Source organism: Pelmatolapia mariae, linkage group LG10_11 (genome assembly GCF_036321145.2).
Source record: "Pelmatolapia mariae isolate MD_Pm_ZW linkage group LG10_11, Pm_UMD_F_2, whole genome shotgun sequence".
Taxonomy (NCBI): Eukaryota; Metazoa; Chordata; class Actinopteri; order Cichliformes; family Cichlidae; genus Pelmatolapia; species Pelmatolapia mariae.
Genome location: NC_086236.1, coordinates 16,531,590 through 16,544,901, shown reverse-complemented (window position 1 = coordinate 16,544,901; position 13,312 = coordinate 16,531,590).

Sequence of the window (13,312 nt, the reverse complement as noted above, 5' to 3'; positions counted from 1 at the left end):
TTATCCAAAGCACACTCTGTTGATTCACTTGTTAGTTATATTCAAAGTATTCACGCACGGTGTGTTTAGGGATTTGCTAGCTTAACTGGTAGCGCACTGACTAGCAGCAAAGCCTCTTCACCTGTCCCTCCTGTGCTTTCCTGCTCAGTGTGTCAGATGTTTAGTTATTCCTCAGTCTCTTGTAGTAATAACGTTTGCTGTAATAAATGTAGCCTGTTCATAGGTCTGGATGCCAGGATAACTGAATTGGAGACCTGGAGTTGCACCCTTAAAAAAACCTGTAGCTACCCAGGAAAACATCATGCCTGGTCCCAGTATCTAAGAAGAATCATCCAGTGGCACTAAATGACCACAGGCCTGTAGCACTAACCTCTCATATTATGAAGGTTATGGAGAAATGAGCAGAGCTGCTGTAACAGGCTGCCACACACGGGGGGCGCCGGAACCAAAACAAAACACAACTAAAAATATAGAGAAGATCATAGTTTATTACACTTTCAATGAAATTTGCAGATGCCGAGGTGTGCATGTTGTTGGCTTGGCGACAAATTCATCCATTCGAGACGAACATGTTTTTTAGCAGAACTGTAACGTAACGTTTACAGCTATCAATATGAGTAAGTAGCTCGCTGTTTACGCTAATGTTGGCAGCTAACTAGCCAGTTAGCTTACGGAGACGACTGTACCACTTTGTCGTCAGAAGCCACATAAGTCTCTTCAGTTTTATTGCTTTTTCAGCTATAGTCTTCATGGACGGCCCGTTTCTTCACTTTGTCAATGAATCCTTTACTGTTTTACGTGTGTCTTGAGATTTGTAGCCTTGGTACACGTCTCTCCTGACTTTTTTTGCTAGACTGCTTTGTTCATTTTCGAAGCACCATTAGTGTAACAGTGGTGGCTTGTTTAGAAGCATGAAATAAAACAGATGGTTACAGAGGTAATACTAGTTCTATGAATGAAGGTCAGTGAACCAGTTGGTGTGGTCACTTAACAGACTTAACTGAGAATTAGTTGGCACAGCTGTATATGTGCTATATTAACAAGTGGTTAATTTGGTATTTTATTTCTTCTAAACAGTCTACCCACAGGCTGATGCATACTGTGGCATTTCATACTTCACTTGAAAAACCACAGTGACGTCTGGAGTCATCTGTTATTTCCACACAGGAAAAAAAATATGCAGCAAATAGTTTTGAAATACAGTGGTGTGAAAAAGTGTTTGCTCCCTTCCTGAGTTCTCTTTTTATGTGTATGTTTGGCAAGGTTAAATATTTCAGATTATCTAACAAATTAAAATATTAGACAAACATAACAAAGTTAAACACAAAATGCAGTTTCTAATTTGAGATGTTCATTATTATGGGGAAAAAAATCCAAATGCGTGGCTCTGTGTGCAAAAGTGATTTGGCTCTCAAACCTAATAACTGGTTGGGCCTCCCTTAGCAACAACAACTGCAATATGCAAGTGTTTGTGATAACAAGCAATGAGTCTTTTACAGTGCTGTGGAAGAATTTTGGCCCACATCTTTGCAGAATTATTGTATTTCAGCCACACTGGAGAGAGCACCAGCTAATTTAAACATGTGAAACATAAAAAAAACTTTCAAACGCAGCTTTTTATTAAAAAAATATAAGTCTCTTGCTATGTGGGTAACTAATATTACAGGTCTTTCAGTGTTTGATCTTTTTCTCCATATGTTTGTCTTCAGCTTCTGTCACCTACATTTTTTCCCCATTAGGTTACAGCTGAACAATTCGATTTAAAAAATTTAGGGGGCTCATGGAAAATCAGACAAATTGATCAGAAATAAATCTTGATGAAAGGACTATAAAATGGTTGCATGTTCAGTTTTCTACAATCCTTTGCATCTATGCATAATCATCAGAGCTCTGCGAGCCAATTGATTTTTCTGCTTTTACAGTGTGGTGTAGACGTGTTAGACCAAATGGCGCGGAAGTATTCCGTAAGAGCAGCAACACGCAGGTGGCCAGTAGCGGTTTTCTACAATATGCTGGACCTGGCGGCGGTGAATGCCTACATTTTGTACAAGGCATGTACAGGGTGGACAGGCAAAAGAAGATTGTTTCTGAGTCTTCTAGCTCAGCAACTTCATTGCCGATTCATGCAGCACAAGGAAATATTAGCACAGAGGCAGGCTGCTGAAGATGCTGTAACGATTTCCCCAAGCGTGGTCCAGTGCACGCTTCGTGGTCCCATATATCCCACAATTCATAGCGCGGCAGTGGGTGTGGATAATTTTGCTGCAAAATACGGCAGAAGGGAGCGGCCGAAGAGTGAACTGTCAAAAGTAAGTACTGAATATGATGTCACTTATTTATGTGCGAATGTTTAATAATGAAGAACATTAAAACATTACTGTTGGCCACATGTCGGCAAAGTTATGTGACATTAGCAATATTTGTACTTTCAGCGTTAACTTGGTTTTAAGGCCTCTACTTCAAAAAATAAAATAAAATAAAATAAAAAATTAGATAGATAGATAGATAGATAGATGACCTTAATCTTACAGAGAATGTGATGATTTTATGGATAATTAAAGTCAGTCATATATCCACAAACACAACAAGCTGAAAGTCAGTGAATGCTGCTCGGTTTGCAGTCCTGAATATCACGGCACAAGCAGGATTCACTGCACTGTTAATGTTAGCTATGTTATATTGCTGCCTCTGTTCGGTGGTGTCGAGCCAAACGGACTTTAACGTGTGTTTGAACGAGCTGACGGTTCACTTGTTAAGCTGAAAGAAAGATGTTTTAATCACAGGAGTCACACATGTGTCCACTGTACCATCTGGGAACTCTTCTTGTTTAGCACTCGTAATAACACAAACACTAAATCCTCCTCCTCTTGTGCTGTTTTGTAGCAGTGTATACACCTGAGACTGTCACCTGTCTGTCTGTCCTGCACTCTCTCTGGCCCGGTGGCGCCAGTGTCCGGCAGCCTCGCCTCTGTCAGTGCGCCCCAGGGTGGCTGTGGCTACAACGTAGCTTGCCATCACCAGTGTGTGAATGTGTGTGCGAATGGGTGGATGACTGGATGTGTAAAGCGCTTTGGGGTCCTTAGGGACTAGTAATGCGCTATACAAATACAGGCCATTTACCATTGAGCCAAATGTAATGTAATGCCAACATATTAAACAGACAATATTTGTCTATTATGTATAATACATCTGTATATACACTGTCAAAGGTACTTGTCTTTGAGTGAAGGTTTAAGGTGATAGGAAATATAAATAACTGCAACTTGAATCTTTGACCCAGAGCTCAAGCTCACTGCTGTAATATATCCTTTTTTTTAATGTGTGTGTGTGTGTGTGATAGAGAGAGATATCTATAGATATATATCATAATAATCTGACAATACATATAATATTGGCCATATTATATTTACATTACCACAGTAAGATGATTTTAGTCTCATGAACAACATTCGCTAATTGTTATTTACCAACTAATCTTGAAATGACTGTTCAGTACAGAAATGAAGCCCAACTATCATGTTTTACAGTCCCGTGGTCTCAGCCTCAGATACTCAACTAATCAAAGTGATGTCATGACAAAAATGAATGACCAACAAAACATTTTTCTCCTTCATTTCTGTCAAACAATGCTGTATGTAACGTTTCTCGCGGTTAGTATCATGGTTGCTAGGCAACCTGAACAGCGTGACGAAGGCTAGACCGTCCCATTTCACAAGCCTCTCACTTCCGCACTTCTCGTACTTATAGTACGCACCGTACGTAGTACGCGTACTGCGTGCGGTCTCTTAATTGGGACACAGCCAAGAAACCTGCGATGATGAAGAAAAGTCCAGAACCAAAGGTCACTTTGCTCTTTTGCCCATCATCTGACATGAAGTTAATGCACTTGTTGCCGGTCACGCCAAGCAAATGATGAACGCGATAATGATGAGCGCTCTTTCAGCATTCATGGCTTCAGGCATCATAGAAAAATCCAAATACATTTTGCACTCCATCTTGCCTGTACCCCACATTACACACATTTTCCATAAACCATACCATGCACTAACAACGTGATTAGCAGGCATGTTTTGAGAACGAAAACTCCAGACTTTTCACGTGGGGAGAGCACAGATGATGATGGTCCCCAATACACAGCTGATGGCTAAGGCCAAACCCAAAATGTGTCTTCTACCAGCATCCATAATGAATCTCTTTCAATCTCTTGAAAACAGTAAGTTGCTGTTCTTCAGACCTGCAGTAATTTATCTGTTCAGTCAGTGTTCAGCAGTCAGCTGTGTCCCCACCATTCTGGAAGCACCAAAAACAGAGGCCAGGACTAAGACAAGACAGCTTGACACTAAAACCGGAAAGAAAAAAACATGAATGACATGACAGACTGGGGAGTCAAATGAACAAAACACAGAGAGAAGAACATGGGAACGGGAAAAACACAAGGCCAGGGGTACAGGTATATTAATTAGACAATAAGGGAATGCAGTTAGCAACAGAGACAGAACAAGGTGAGAGACCAGACAGCTAATGGGATACAACCAGGAAGACAGGGATCACAAAAGGGAACTATTAATCAAGGAACAGAACTAGAAATATGGATAATATCAGAAGTCCTGGAAAATAATACTACACTAAATGGGTGAAACAGTATAGCACTAGAACATTTATGAACCCAAAATAAATAATTAACCCAGAAAACTTAAAACACTGGGTCATCAACCCAGGTATGTGACTTTATTTTCCTCTTCCTGAGATCTTGTGCTTTAATGCAAAAATATACAAAAATTCAATCTTTAAAAAACAAACATACAAAAAAAAAAAAACAGAAACCCAATAACTTTAATGTACAATGTTGCAAATATGGTATGTTCTATGGAAATAATGAAATAATGGACAGGTTGCTCATTGGTTGTTTTGCCCACACAGTCGATTTAGCCTCACAAGCAGGTCTGAAAGTTCCAGCTGTTGCTCAGTTGCTTGGCTGGGTAAAAGGCATAGCTTCTTGTTTTCATTGCAGCACTACTACTAATAATACATTTTATTTATAAAACACCTTTCAAGACACCCAAGGACACTTTACAATAGGATAAAACACATAATAGAACAATGACACAATGAAGAACAATAAAACAAAAGCACAGCATAAAATTAACAAACAGTGGGTTCACAGTGAATATGCAGATTTGAACAGATGGGTTTTGAGTTGAGATTTAAACTGGGGGAGAGAACCAACGTTTCTTCTATCTGGGGGTAGAGAGTTCCACAGCCTGGGAGCAGAGCAGCTAAAAGCTCTGCTTCCCATGGTGCTGAGGTGGAAGGAAGGCACAGAAAGCTGGATAGAAGAAGAAGATTGAAGTGAGCGGGCAGAAAAGGTAGTACTTAACAGGTCAGAAAGGTAAGGAGGTGCGAGATTTTGGCTGTGTCCGAATTCAAGGGAAGGATGCTTAAAATGCCATATTTAGATGCAATGACGTCACAGCGACGTGACGAAGGCTGTCCAAATTCAAAGAGTAGGGGAGACCGGGGATAGTTGTAACATTTTTGACATTTCTGTCTCTAAATTGGAGCTCTTTTAAGGTAGTGGATTCAAAATGTAATGCAAAGTATTTACATGTCTCTGCTATTAAATAGTGCAGCTATTTTCTCTGCAGCACAATTACCCATTGCATGGTATGGTCTCAAACACAAAGAGTGAAATGTTACAATTAACCCCATAGTCTGGGTTAGTTGTAACATGTCCTGGGGTGAAATGTAACACAATGAAATAAGGGTACTAACAAAACATTAACATGTAATCTTTGTTTATTCAACACATGAATGCACTTAGAGCAATTTATGTAGCTATGTGTGTGTGTGACAGAATCAGAAATCTAGCTTTTGAACATATTCCAACCCCCCCAAAAAAGACAAATTATGGAATTTTCTGCAACTGAATATTTCATTAATTTTGGTTGGTCTTCCTTGAGTTTGGCCTCATTGGCTCAGTGGGCATTATAACCTACAACTCTTGCACCAACTTTTGAACATAACAATGAAGCTGAAAAAATGTAGTTGTGCACCAGCATCGTAATTTCATTACTTTTTATCATGGCTTACCTTGGTGTGGTTTGCAAAGTGCTTCAGAAAGATGAGGAAATCTGTTTCTTGCACCCATCCTGATTTATTTCCACTACCAATACTTCCTACTGGTCCATCTCTGACACAGTGGTCTGCATAATGTATGTGTGGGAACACAAACAGTGGAGGAATTGTGTTGCCAATGGCATTAACCGCATATACAAAGGCGACCAGTGAACCTCTCTCTGCTAATGTTGTTGCCCCAACTTGTTTAATATAAGTTAAAGTAATAGTGTGGTAAGTTGTAACATTTGCATTATTGTTACAACTAACCCAGACTGTTGCTGTTACAACTGACCCAGACTCCTATAGCCATGAACTAGCTAAGATTACAGCCAACGGCTAAAACATTAGCACTAAAGACCTACACAGAATATATCCCCATAGGCATACAAATAACATAATTTAAATTTGATGAGTTTAACTGCAAAGCAGATAATGCTATTAGAAATTGAAATAAAGTAGAAAAACTTACTTTTTGGCACACAAATGACTTTTTTTCGTGTTAAATTGTCTGTGTTTGACAAAACGTGCTGATTTTTCACATGTGATAGCAGAACTGAATTAGGCATGCACAGGATGAGTCACATCATTTGAAACTTAGCCCTGATTGGAGAAATTGGAAGTGTTACAACTGACCCACGTTACAACTATCCCCGGTCTCCCCTACTCAAAATGTGGCGATAAATGCATCCTACTTTTCCCCAAATTTTAAGGATGGGTCCGATGTATCCTTTGTGTCCTACCATATCCCAGGATTCATTACGGGTCATACAGGAGATTTTTTTCTGATAACGATGGTGGTCGAAGCGGGAGAGGAAAACACTTTCAAATGTAAGTATATGAAAATCTGGTTGTACAAAAGTTAAATTGTTATAGCGGTTGTGTTGTTAAGCTTTGGGCATCTGCATAGACATTTTTTTTTTTTATTTAAATAACCGTAAACCAGCTTGTATGGTGGGTCCCGCGGTTTTTCATGTATTATTTAGATTTTTTCGAATTGGTGATATGTTGTGGGGAACAAAGACCAAATGGCTTAATTTATTAAAACGAGGAGAAAACGATCACCTCTTCACTGGGGTGACGAATTGGGCCACTGTGGCATGGAGGTACAAGAATAAATCAATGTACACATCATATTCATATGAGTATGGTCCTATTAACCCTCATGCTGTACAGCAGCGGCCCCCAACCTTTTTTGCACCACAGACCGGTTTATGTCAGACACGGAGCGGCCTTTAAGGTGTCGCGGATAAATACAACCACATAAAATGATCCGACCAAGACAAAAACTGTGGTATTTTGTAAATATAATAATAAACGTGAATGTACTGTGTAATTGTGTAACTTTATTAGCAGTGTCCTCCCGAAAATGCCAACAACTTTAAGAGTAACATCCTCCTCTCTGTCGCTTAATGCTCTCTGGTCGCTATGGTAACTGATAGGTTCATAGCATAAACCTATTCGCTGGAACGTTCATGACAATTCAACTACACAGCAAAAGCATTGAACACCAAGCAGAGCTCTTTATGATTCTCGTATACGAGGGAGACCAACTGGACAAACGCCGTTCCTTCGCTTGACCCCAGTTGTTCTCGTCCGCTCCCCCGTACACTGCTCTTTTATTGAGGTCACATGAATATGCATAGGTTCATTAACATATGACGTCTACATACACACAAAGAGTACCTTGCCTGTGCGCTGTGTAAGCATGTGTGTGTGGGTGGGGGGTCAGAGTGTGACCCCATAAACGACTGGCCTGGAAGTCCAGCAGTTCATCTAAACAAAAGGCACTTAGCCTAAAACAGATATAGATACGTTTATCCTACCACAAAACAATAAGAGAAGGTATGCCCTCTCCCATGCTCCCAGGATGTGGGTGTGAATGCCAGAACACTCTGCAAAGACTTTGTGTGCATTCCAGACTATTAAGGATCAAACCTCTACCAACATGACATTGATTATAAAACTCTAAGCATATATGAGTAGATATTTCTAAGCATAAATGACAATCAACAATACAAATCCAACATTCCCCCCTTTTGACAGTTATGCTAGAAAAGTCCCCAGTTATGATCACCTCATGTCTGACAGTGTCAATGCAACCATTTTTGTACTCAGCATATGTCAAATCACCCTAAATTACTGTAAACGCACACAGTTTGACAAATGTATTAGCAGTTATCCAATTTCTCATTGATCTCATTCAATGGTAAACTGCATCCTACAAGCAAACAAATGAATTGTTAATGGTCAAAAGAGAAATTAACATTTTCAAAAACACTCCAGCTTGGTGGTGCTCCTCCTCTAGACATGTAAATCACACGTCTCTCTGCAGAGTGGTTTAAGTTCTGCAGGGCGTCATAAATGTCTCTTCCAGTTGTTTCCATCACTGTCCATAGGACCAGAGTCCAAATGTATGTAGAATAGAAATTCAAACATACCAGTTGGTTTTGTTGTTTGTCAACATGGGTCTCAGCTATCTTAGGCCTCGTCAGCACTCCTGTTTTATGGCCTCTACCAACCCCCATCACCTCACTTCAGGCCTTCGTCCTGCGAGGGGGATACTTATAACTCCTCTACTGTCCATTCATCTCTGCAACCCCTCTGTGGAAAGGGTGTTGGATCCAGTTGTCTTGCTGCTGTTATGATCCCAGCAGTCTTCAGAGTGTCATCGTATGCATAGTACAGTGAAAAAGCACTAGGTGATGTTCATAGGAAACTGCTGCCATCACCACCATAGCTTCTGGTTCCTGTGCTTTTCACAGAATCATGATGCCATCCTTGGACTCCCTCTGCGCTGTCAATGGAGCGTGGCATGCTCCCCTCATCCTTCAGGTGCCCGTCTGTGTCCGCAATCTCCTCTGTTGGCCTCTGGAAAGCCCCCTTGGCACAGCTCTCATTCCAACACAGCTTCATGGACCTTGCTGTGGCTCCAAAATCTGATCTCATGATGAGCCCCAAACAGCTCGACCTTTGACCTCAACCACTGCCTGGGCTGTCAGCTATGCCTGGAATGGTTCTCGCTTCTCACTGGGCCTCTGAAGATTCTCAGGAGATTCCTGTCAGCAATACTCTGACTGCTGCTGGGAGAACAACTGGGGTCAAGCGAAGGAACGTCGTTTGTCCAGTTGGTCATCCTCGTATACGAGAATCATAAAGAGCTCTGCTTGGTGTTCAATGCTTTTGCTGTGTAGTTGAATTGTCTTGAACGTTCCAGCGAATAGGTTTATGCTATGAACCTATCAGTAACGTGTAAATATTTCTTTCAAAATAAGACATACAACTACAACAAGGGAAAGACCCAGGGAAACCGAGTTAACGATAAAAACCCTGAAAACCATAAATTTCACACCGGAGCCTTAACTCTCGTGGCCCGGTAACAAACGACTCCGGGACCGCTGCTGTACAGAACCTATGATTTCTAGACGGTGTTCCTCTTGTGTTCTGCTGTGAAAAACTTTTGGATTTAGGGATTAACATAGTTGCCATGGTTTCCTTTCTTCTCTTATTTGTTGTGTGTGAGCAGGACAATTCTAGAGAAGATGGGCCTGCAGGGGAAAGTCACTGCCTTGCAGGCCAGAAGAAATGGGATAACTTAAAAAAATACAAAGTACGTATGTGTGTTATCAAGAAGATAATTCTTAAGAACGCAAGTTAATAAATGTACAATTACTAAGAGTTGTTGTGTTGTTTTTATTTGTCTACTGTCATTTTTGACTTACTCTGCCTTTAGGATTGCAAGTATCCAGGCTCAGGAGAGGGAGTCAGTGGGAAGCCCACTGCTGCTACTTGGCCTTGGTTTGCCCTCATGGATGAGGTGATAGGACAGATGCCTTCCATCCTAATTTCCTCTCTCCCTGCGGACACTCCAGGGCCAAGCGCAGCAGTGGGTGACCAAAATGACAGCGATGAGGAAGAGGGTGAGCCACCCAGAACAGGGATAAAGAGGCGAAGGGATAGAGATGATAAGCTGCTAGACCTCAAAGAGGACATGAGGTAGCAAAGAGAGGCTGAGGAGAGGAGAGCGCAGGAGAGCAAGGAGAGGATGGACAGACTGTTTTCACTTCTAGAAAGATTAGTTCCAAAATGAGTTATGCATTAAGAAATGTATTTATTTGGATATATGTGTTACGTTGTTATGTGTTGCATTAGTGTAAAGGTTTTATGTTATTAATAAATTAATCAAAACAAACAGTAATTGTCACTGAACTCAATTTGATTTACAGGCATTTGTAACATGTATGAACATAACGCTAACTTTGAACAATATTACATGGATATTTATTTGATAGCAACAAAGTAAATAACAAAAACCTTTAAACAAGAATATTTCAAATACACCATCAGTTTTAAAGATGAAATAACAATATGTTCAGTTGTTCACACAGGGTTAACCTGAGTGACCTGTTCCTGGACAGTTTCTTGTACAACTGTAATAGATTACAAGAAGTCTCTGGCAGTGTTGCTGAATCTGCCCGAGCAAGATCAGACGTGGATGGGGTGCTGCAACTGAGACCTGCAGTTTGTCTTTTCTGGTCTGCGAGTGGAGAATCACACAGTGTGGTCTGCAAAGAGAGCTTTAGGATGCTTCCTCCCACTGTCCACTGCATTGTCCATCCACAGGGTTTGCAGGGCTGGCTCAATCGACGGCTGCCACACCACTAAGATGTTTTCAAAAATATGCAAGCAGGAGATGGTGGATGCTATATTACTACTAGTATAATACTTGTAACTCTGTAGCAGACAACAGTTTGATAAAGTGCTATGTAAAAGAAACCAAAAGATTAGATTCTATAAGTTTCAAAGACCTTTGGTTTATATATTTTATATAATACAAGTACATGTGTATGAATGACTGGTGTTGTGCCAAAAAATGAACATCTGCCAAAAACTGATTGCTCGTATTTAAACTGCTATGAATAACTTGTTGGTCTATAATACGTGAAACACATGTCAAATGTATCCCTCGTGAATGATATCAAGTCACCTTGAGCCACAAACAACATTCCTGTAACAAGGTAGAAGCTGCAATCAGTTTTTGGCAGTGACTTTTAAATATCCTTTATTTATCCAGTTAAAAAAAATGTTGACAGTAATCTGGCCAAGAGGACAGCAGACAGTGCAACAAATATGTCAACCGTTCTGTAAACATACTTTAAGTGGACAAAAAGGATTAGATTAGTTATAATGTAGGTACAATAACACAGAGTTATAAAGACACTTGAAAAACAGGTAATTTTTAAATTATATAACCCCTTTGTAAACCCGGTTCACCGAAGTCTATTTACCAACATACATAAAGATATTACACATATTGCACACGGAAACATTGGAAATCAGTTTTGGCAGGCGAACACTTTTTGGCACAACACCGGCAATGATTCAATTATCCATGTAATTAGCCAAGTAATTCCTAAATGCGTGTAGATTAAAGGAAATTATTTTACCTGGATATGTTTGTCTCTGATGAGCCTAGGGTACAAAATGTGCCGGCGACGACAAGAAGAATTACAAATGTACAAAAAAATGGAACGACATTTCTGGGTCCATTTTAAAGTTCTCGCGCTGTGGAGATAGCGACCAGAAAAACACGCAAGTAAGGGCGGAGTTGGACTTGAAGGCTAAAAGGCTGTCCACAGCCCATCTGTTATGTTGTATACTCATTGTTTGTTCAATAAAGTTTCTATGAAGAAAAAAGGGGGCTGTCCACAGCCGCTCACTTCCTGACTACCTGTCTGTCTTAGGACACTACCTTGTGACGTAGGCAGGTAGTGTCCTTATGAGCATCCTTCCCCTGAATTCGGACACAGCATTTGACTGGTCTTGAAGGTGAGCAGAAGAAGTTTGTATATTAACCAGAATTTCACTGGGAGCCAGTGAAGTTCCTGAAGAACAGGGGTGATGTGCTGGTAGGAGGGGGTTCTGGTGATAACGCGAGCAGCAGAGTTCTGAACCAGTTGAAGCTTATGGAGGGATTTTGGGAGAGACCATGCAAAAGAGAATTGCAGTAGTCAATATGGGACGTAACAAGACTGTGGACAAGAATGGACCTAGACTGGGTGGAAAGTGCACGCAATCTGTTAATGTTGCATAGATGGAAATAGGCAGAACGGGTGAGATTATTGATGTGAGAATTACAGGAAAGTGAACTGTCTAGGATGACACCAAGGCTCTTAACCTGAGGAGAAGAGAAAACTGTGGAGTTATCGATGGTGAGTGACAAATGGTTTGCCTTTAAAAGGTTGGATTTAGTGCCAGTAAGGAGGATTTCAGTTTTATCCTCATTGACCTTTAGAAAATTTGAGCTAAGCCAGGATTTTAATTTGGATAGACATTCTGTAAGGGAAGAAGGTGGGAGGGAGGAATCAGGCCTACAGGAGTGATATAACTGGGTGTCATCAGCAAAACAGTGAAAGTGAAGATCAAATTTGTGGAAAATGGTACCTAGAGGTAGGATGTATATTATAAAGAGAAGAGGGCCTAAGACGGAACCTTGGGGTACACCAGAAGTGACCAGGAAGAGACAAGAGAGGAAAGATTTCAGTTGAACTCAGATCCAAAAGGACGAGAAGGGTGAGAAGACCAGAGTCAGCTCTGATTAGAAGATCATTAGTGACTTTAAGTAAAGCAGTTTCTGTACTGTGACATGAACGAAAAACAGATTGAAATCTCCTGGTAAGGTGGGAATGATACTGGTGGTGAGTGAATAGTGAATGATAGCAGAGATGAGTGGGAGTAAGGAAGAGAGGCAGAATTTCACAAGCCCTGTAGGCATAGGGTCAAGATGACATGTGGAAGGCTTTGAGTTACATATAAAGTCAGAAATATCACATAAATCAGGAAGATGAAAAGTGAAAAACGGCTCAAAATGGAGAAAAGGTTTTGGAGAGGGGGTAGACACAACATTTGAGCTCGAGGCAAAGAATACTGTAGCTGGGGTGACCACATGGAACAGTGCAATGGGGAAATAAATATGTAAATATTAGGGAAATAAAGTAGTCTGTTATTAATGCTGTGTTTACACGAGTTTATATAACTGTGCATGCATGTGTATATCCACTGTAATGATAAAACTGATTTAAATGTGCAAAATCTCGCTTCATAACATGATATACACTTGAAGGACAAACACTTCTTTATTCACTAAAGTGAAAAAAAAGAAATAAAATAAAATAAAAAATATTTAATAAAGAAAATT